General features: G+C 54.9%; 3 non-coding genes across 3 annotated transcripts in view; all 3 read right to left on the bottom strand.

Moving 5' to 3' along the window:
• The window catches only part of LOC126318576 (large subunit ribosomal RNA), a 4222-nt gene extending 2958 nt beyond the window's left edge, over positions 1-1264 (bottom strand). Inside the window, exon 1 of the ribosomal RNA XR_007557391.1 lies at positions 1-1264. This exon is cut by the window's left edge and continues 2958 nt beyond it. This is a non-coding gene — a ribosomal RNA (large subunit ribosomal RNA).
• A 188-nt stretch (positions 1265-1452) lies between these two features.
• LOC126318591 (5.8S ribosomal RNA) lies at positions 1453-1607 on the bottom strand. The gene has a single exon (XR_007557404.1). It is a non-coding gene; the product is annotated as a 5.8S ribosomal RNA (ribosomal RNA).
• A 365-nt stretch (positions 1608-1972) lies between these two features.
• Positions 1973-3865, bottom strand: LOC126318560 (small subunit ribosomal RNA). Its single transcript, XR_007557376.1, has one exon. It is a non-coding gene; the product is annotated as a small subunit ribosomal RNA (ribosomal RNA).
• Positions 3866-7500: the final 3635 nt, after the last annotated feature.

Here is a 7500-nt window from a genome sequence, read left to right as displayed (position 1 = left end):
TAGATGGTTCGATTAGTCTTTCGCCCCTATACCCAGCTCCGACGATCGATTTGCACGTCAGAATCGCTACGGACCTCCATCAGGGTTTCCCCTGACTTCGTCCTGGCCAGGCATAGTTCACCATCTTTCGGGTCCCAACGTGTACGCTCTAGGTGCGCCTCACCTCGCAATGAGGACGAGACGCCCCGGGAGTGCGGAGGCCGCCGCCCCGTGAAGGGCGGGGAAGCCCCATCCTCCCTCGGCCCGCGCAAGGCGAGACCTTCACTTTCATTACGCCTTTAGGTTTCGTACAGCCCAATGACTCGCGCACATGTTAGACTCCTTGGTCCGTGTTTCAAGACGGGTCGTGAAATTGTCCAAAGCTGAAGCGCCGCTGACGGGAGCGATTATTCCGCCCGAGAGCATCCCGAGCCAACAGCGGCGCGGGTCCGGGGCCGGGCCAGGTAGGTCCGTCATCCGGGAAGAACCGCGCGCGCTTGCCGGGAGCCCGAGCGCCCAAAGGGGCGAATCGACTCCTCCAGATATACCGCCGAGCAGCCAGCCAGGACACCGGGGCTCTGCCCAACAGACGCGAACCGAGGCCCGCGGAAGGACAGGCTGCGCACCCGGGCCGTAGGCCGGCACCCAGCGGGTCGCGACGTCCTACTAGGGGAGAAGTGCGGCCCACCGCACACCGGAACGGCCCCACCCCGCGGCGAGTGGAAAGGCAACCGGACACGACCCCGCCGCGGATTGCTCCGCGCGGGCGGCCGGCCCCATCTGCCGAGGGCGGGGGCCAGTGGCCGGATGGGCGTGAATCTCACCCGTTCGACCTTTCGGACTTCTCACGTTTACCCCAGAACGGTTTCACGTACTTTTGAACTCTCTCTTCAAAGTTCTTTTCAACTTTCCCTCACGGTACTTGTTCGCTATCGGTCTCGTGGTCATATTTAGTCTCAGATGGAGTTTACCACCCACTTGGAGCTGCACTCTCAAGCAACCCGACTCGAAGGAGAGGTCCCGCCGACGCTCGCACCGGCCGCTACGGGCCTGGCACCCTCTACGGGCCGTGGCCTCATTCAAGTTGGACTTGGGCTCGGCGCGAGGCGTCGGGGTAGTGGACCCTCCCAAACACCACATGCCACGACAGGCGGCAGCCTGCGGGGTTCGGTGCTGGACTCTTCCCTGTTCGCTCGCCGCTACTGGGGGAATCCTTGTTAGTTTCTTTTCCTCCGCTTAGTAATATGCTTAAATTCAGCGGGTAGTCTCGCCTGCTCTGAGGTCGTTGTACGAGGTGTCGCACGCCACACCGCCAGCCGGCTGTGCACGCTACCGAGAAAGTACCGGTATGCGAACCGCCAGGCGACGGGCGCGCATCGCACGTTTAAGGAGACGCGGCCGGCCACACAGGCGACCACGACACTCCCACGTCTCCGAAGCGGGACAAACGCCGCGCGCTTCAGTATACGTAGCCGACCCTCAGCCAGACGTGGCCCGGGAACGGAATCCATGGACCGCAATGTGCGTTCGAAACGTCGATGTTCATGTGTCCTGCAGTTCACATGTCGACGCGCAATTTGCTGCGTTCTTCATCGACCCACGAGCCGAGTGATCCACCGTCCTGGGTGATCTTTTCCTTTTCAGTCTCCCACTGTCTCTTTCAAGACAGTAGCATTTGCGGGACTGAGGCGTCTGACGGCCCCTGTTCCACTATTTTTTTTGTGTCCAACGGCCTCACAGCCGATGGGCGTCGTACGGCTCCACACCGGAGCGGACAGGCACTCGGGCGAACGTCATTCAAAACCGGCGCCAGGCGCCAGGTACCGCAGGCCAGCCGCTCCAGAGCTTCAGCGCTCGTACCACACAACAACAACAACACTTCCGCTAGTTTTGAGAGGCACGCGTGGTTCCGCACGCGGCGCACGGCCACTGCCGTACAGGTAGCGTGTTGCGCGACACGACACGCACATCGAAAGACATGCAGTCTAGTCGGTAATGATCCTTCCGCAGGTTCACCTACGGAAACCTTGTTACGACTTTTACTTCCTCTAAATGATCAAGTTTGGTCATCTTTCCGGTAGCATCGGCAACGACAGAGTCGATGCCGCGTACCAGTCCGAAGACCTCACTAAATCATTCAATCGGTAGTAGCGACGGGCGGTGTGTACAAAGGGCAGGGACGTAATCAACGCGAGCTTATGACTCGCGCTTACTGGGAATTCCTCGTTCATGGGGAACAATTGCAAGCCCCAATCCCTAGCACGAAGGAGGTTCAGCGGGTTACCCCGACCTTTCGGCCTAGGAAGACACGCTGATTCCTTCAGTGTAGCGCGCGTGCGGCCCAGAACATCTAAGGGCATCACAGACCTGTTATTGCTCAATCTCGTGCGGCTAGAAGCCGCCTGTCCCTCTAAGAAGAAAAGTAATCGCTGACAGCACGAAGGATGTCACGCGACTAGTTAGCAGGCTAGAGTCTCGTTCGTTATCGGAATTAACCAGACAAATCGCTCCACCAACTAAGAACGGCCATGCACCACCACCCACCGAATCAAGAAAGAGCTATCAATCTGTCAATCCTTCCGGTGTCCGGGCCTGGTGAGGTTTCCCGTGTTGAGTCAAATTAAGCCGCAGGCTCCACTCCTGGTGGTGCCCTTCCGTCAATTCCTTTAAGTTTCAGCTTTGCAACCATACTTCCCCCGGAACCCAAAAGCTTTGGTTTCCCGGAGGCTGCCCGCCGAGTCATCGGAGGAACTGCGGCGGATCGCTGGCTGGCATCGTTTATGGTTAGAACTAGGGCGGTATCTGATCGCCTTCGAACCTCTAACTTTCGTTCTTGATTAATGAAAACATACTTGGCAAATGCTTTCGCTTCTGTTCGTCTTGCGACGATCCAAGAATTTCACCTCTAACGTCGCAATACGAATGCCCCCGCCTGTCCCTATTAATCATTACCTCGGGTTCCGAAAACCAACAAAATAGAACCGAGGTCCTATTCCATTATTCCATGCACACAGTATTCAGGCGGGCTTGCCTGCTTTAAGCACTCTAATTTGTTCAAAGTAAACGTGCCGGCCCACCGAGACACTCAACAAAGAGCACCCTGGTAGGATTTAAACGGGGTCCGCCTCGGGACGCGAAAGCACCCCTTCGGCTCGCCCCACCGGCAGGACGTCCCACGATACATGCCAGTTAAACACCGACGGGCGGTGAACCAACAGCGTGGGACACAAATCCAACTACGAGCTTTTTAACCGCAACAACTTTAATATACGCTATTGGAGCTGGAATTACCGCGGCTGCTGGCACCAGACTTGCCCTCCAATAGATACTCGTTAAAGGATTTAAAGTGTACTCATTCCGATTACGGGGCCTCGGATGAGTCCCGTATCGTTATTTTTCGTCACTACCTCCCCGTGCCGGGAGTGGGTAATTTGCGCGCCTGCTGCCTTCCTTGGATGTGGTAGCCGTTTCTCAGGCTCCCTCTCCGGAATCGAACCCTGATTCCCCGTTACCCGTTACAACCATGGTAGGCGCAGAACCTACCATCGACAGTTGATAAGGCAGACATTTGAAAGATGCGTCGCCGGTACGAGGACCGTGCGATCAGCCCAAAGTTATTCAGAGTCACCAAGGCAAACGGACCAGACAAGCCAATCCGATTGGTTTTGATCTAATAAAAGCGTCCCTTCCATCTCTGGTCGGGACTCTGTTTGCATGTATTAGCTCTAGAATTACCACAGTTATCCAAGTAACGTGGGTACGATCTAAGGAACCATAACTGATTTAATGAGCCATTCGCGGTTTCACCTTAATGCGGCTTGTACTGAGACATGCATGGCTTAATCTTTGAGACAAGCATATGACTACTGGCAGGATCAACCAGGGAGCTGCGTCAACTAGAGCTGAGCAGCCGGCCGCCCGGGAGTGTGTCCCGGGGGCCCGCGCGAACACGCAAGCGTCCGCTCAATTATTCTGCAAACAGGAGGAGGCCGAGCTCCCCTGCACGATACACCTCGAAACCCTCTCAGGTCCCGGCGGCGCGCAGCGCCGTCCTAGGTACTTGGTCGGTTTCGAGAGAGGCGCAATCGCCCGGAGTTAGGCGAGTAGACGGTTTTAGTGCGAACACCCTTGCTCCCAACTGAGCTTGCCGCTGCCGACAGAGGCCCGGGAGCGTGCTGTCGTGGCATTGCCGGCGGGAGACAACACGCGCCACCTATGGTGACCGGCAGCTCCAACGCCAGCGCCACACAAGGGCAAAGCCCCACTTGGGTGCAGAAGCGAACTCTCCCAGCACAGCGCACGCGCCAACACGTCCGCACAACTGCGATACAAACCACCTGCGAGAACCGCTGGGGCGACCGAGCAGCAGACGGCGTCGCGGCGCCGAGTGCCAGGCGGCGGCGCATCCTCAACGCACACAGTCCTCAATCAGACCAGCACACTGCAGATGTCCACCGCGCTTCGCACCGGGCTCGGCTGAACCAACTTTGGCCGCCAGGCGCCGCGTGCAGGGTGCGCCGCAGCGTAGCTGCGCCGCCTGCCGGGCCCGTCGGCTGGCGCTCCTGCCACTCGGCGCCCCCCACCAGCCGGCTGTTGCGCGTGCGCCCACGCAGCGCGCGGCCAACACGCCGGGCGGCCCCCCTTCACCGGCCGGGAACAGTCCCACCAAGCCACCGCCGCGTATCGCTTCATACCCACATGGGCCTAGTCACGTGTGTGGATGTGGCGGGTACCGCTGAAACAACCGGTTAATAGCTGTACCGATCGTCGCCATCACAGATTCACCTCCAGCGTGAACAACCGCTCAACAACGGATTTCCAGTTCATTTGCGTATCTTGGGCAGTAAACGTAGATGTCCACCTACATTTGCGAATTCAACAATTCTTGCATGCCAGGATGTCATGTGTCACGACACGCTACATCAGACCACATACACACTGCGACATGTGCAGAAGAGAACACGTGGAAGGTGGCCCGCGCAAGTATGCGATGTCCCTTCCGCGATCCACTGTCAACCGGCATCTGCGGCATGTCCCAGATATGGAACGCGGTCCACCAGGGTAGCACTTTGTGTGAGGCAATACGACAAAGTCGGAATACACGCGTCACTACATCAGACGGCTCACGCTGACCTGACCTGACCTGACCTGACCTGACTCACCGCACCACCACCCCCAGCGACCCAGGGTGACATACAATGCGTTCGTACGTTCCTCCCACACGCCTCTACGGCGTACCACAGTGCAACCTAGCTGTTATTGGGAGACGAGACAAGTAGCATCGAGCACAACATATGGAAATTGAGATTCGACACCGTTGGGCACAGCCAGCGTACAGTCACACGTATCACACTACTTCACTCTGTACGTAACTACCGATGATCGGTACAGCGTGTGGGTTACGCGTACGACATCAGCGGACAATGGACACAGACCATACCACGACGTACACTGAGGGCGTCGACATCTGAATGCAACTGAACAGCTGCGAGGCTCATTTAACACTCACACGCCAGACCGACCAGCTTGAGAGGACAGAGACACAAAGAGGGGGACAGAGGGGGGGGGGGGGCCGATATAGTCCTATTGCAGTACAATTGACAGTGGATAGCGGGAATATGTGGAAAGTAAGCAACACTCGCAAGACATCTACATGAGGATAACAACGACACCAGAGATTCCGAGCAGTGAACTATGTTAGGCAAAGGGACAACGTGGGTTAGGTTAAGGGACAACGTGGGTTAGGTTAAGGGACAACGTGGGTTAGGTTAAGGGACAACGTGGGTTAGGTTAAGGGACAACGTGGGTTAGGTTAAGGGACAACGTGGGTTAGGTTAAGGGACAACGTGGGTTAGGTTAAGGGACAACGTGGGTTAGGTTAAGGGACAACGTGGGTTAGGTTAAGGGACAACGTGGGTTAGGTTAAGGGACAACGTGGGTTAGGTTAAGGGACAACGTGGGTTAGGTTAAGGGACAACGTGGGTTAGGTTAAGGGACAACGTGGGTTAGGTTAAGGGACAACGTGGGTTAGGTTAAGGGACAACGTGGGTTAGGTTAAGGGACAACGTGGGTTAGGTTAAGGGACAACGTGGGTTAGGTTAAGGGACAACGTGGGTTAGGTTAAGGGACAACTTGAGTTAGGTTAAGGGACAACTTGAGTTAGGTTAAGGGACTACTTGAGTTAGGTTAAGGGACAACTTGAGTTAGGTTAAGGGACAACTTGAGTTAGGTTAAGGGACAACTTGAGTTAGGTTAAGGGACAACTTGAGTTAGGTTAAGGGACAACTTGAGTTAGGTTAAGGGACAACTTGAGTTAGGTTAAGGGACAACTTGAGTTAGGTTAAGGGACAACTTGAGTTAGGTTAAGGGACAACTTGAGTTAGGTTAAGGGACAACTTGAGTTAGGTTAAGGGACAACTTGAGTTAGGTTAAGGGACAACTTGAGTTAGGTTAAGGGACAACTTGAGTTAGGTTAAGGGACAACTTGAGTTAGGTTAAGGGACAACTTGAGTTAGGTTAAGGGACAACTTGAGTTAGGTTAAGGGACAAATTGAGTTAGGTTAAGCGATAATCTGGTACAGCCACAGTTAGGTTAAGCGATGATCTGGTACAGCCACAGTTAGGTTAAGCGATGATCTGGTACAGCCACAGTTAGGTTAAGCGATAATCTGGTACAGCCACAGTTAGGTTAAGCGATAATCTGGTACAGCCACAGTTAGGTTAAGCGATAATCTGGTACAGCCACAGTTAGGTTAAGCGATAATCTGGTACAGCCACAGTTAGGTTAAGCGATAATCTGGTACAGCCACAGTTAGGTTAAGCGATAATCTGGTACAGCCACAGTTAGGTTAAGCGATAATCTGGTACAGCCACAGTTAGGTTAAGCGATAATCTGGTACAGCCACAGTTAGGTTAAGCAATAAAGTTGGTTAAATTTGGTATTGTGGGAAAGGGGGAAGAGAGAGAGAGGGGGGGGGGGTGGATAGTGGTGGCAGTACGCGGATGCCTGAGTCACCGTCAGATACGTCACGTCGGTTCGATGCTTGTAGCAAGAGGCTGGCGGGTCTGTGTCTCTCACTTCTGCAATTTTTCATGTGGTATAACACGAGGGCGGGGGGTGATATTTGGTGCCCCTCTGTGTAGGATGTGTGTTGGTTTATCTGAGCAATGGTAGTTGTCGGAGGAGTGGGGTATTGTGCTTTTATAGGTGGACCTACTGCTCTGGTTATCATAGTGTCGACGGTGCAATGTCGCAGAGAGGATGCACTCGACATTGTCGCATTCCAGATGTTTACGTATTGTGTGTCTCCGTTGCAGGCCGAGAGTGGTGCATGTTCGAGTGTCTGGCTGACGTGCGATTCACGTTGTGTGCCCAGTCTTACAGCACGTATAGGGACATTCGCATAAATCATCTATATGTGGCCTTGCATCATTTACTAAGCAGTGCCGTGAGACGACCGAACTATTAGGAAAGTACTGATGTACCGCATAATGTTTACCTTCCACCACACGGCGAGTATC

Source organism: Schistocerca gregaria, unplaced genomic scaffold (genome assembly GCF_023897955.1).
Source record: "Schistocerca gregaria isolate iqSchGreg1 unplaced genomic scaffold, iqSchGreg1.2 ptg000672l, whole genome shotgun sequence".
In the NCBI taxonomy this organism is placed as follows: Eukaryota; Metazoa; Arthropoda; class Insecta; order Orthoptera; family Acrididae; genus Schistocerca; species Schistocerca gregaria.
The sequence above is the reverse complement of the archived record's forward strand: the minus strand, read 5'-3'. Positions and strand labels throughout refer to the sequence as shown.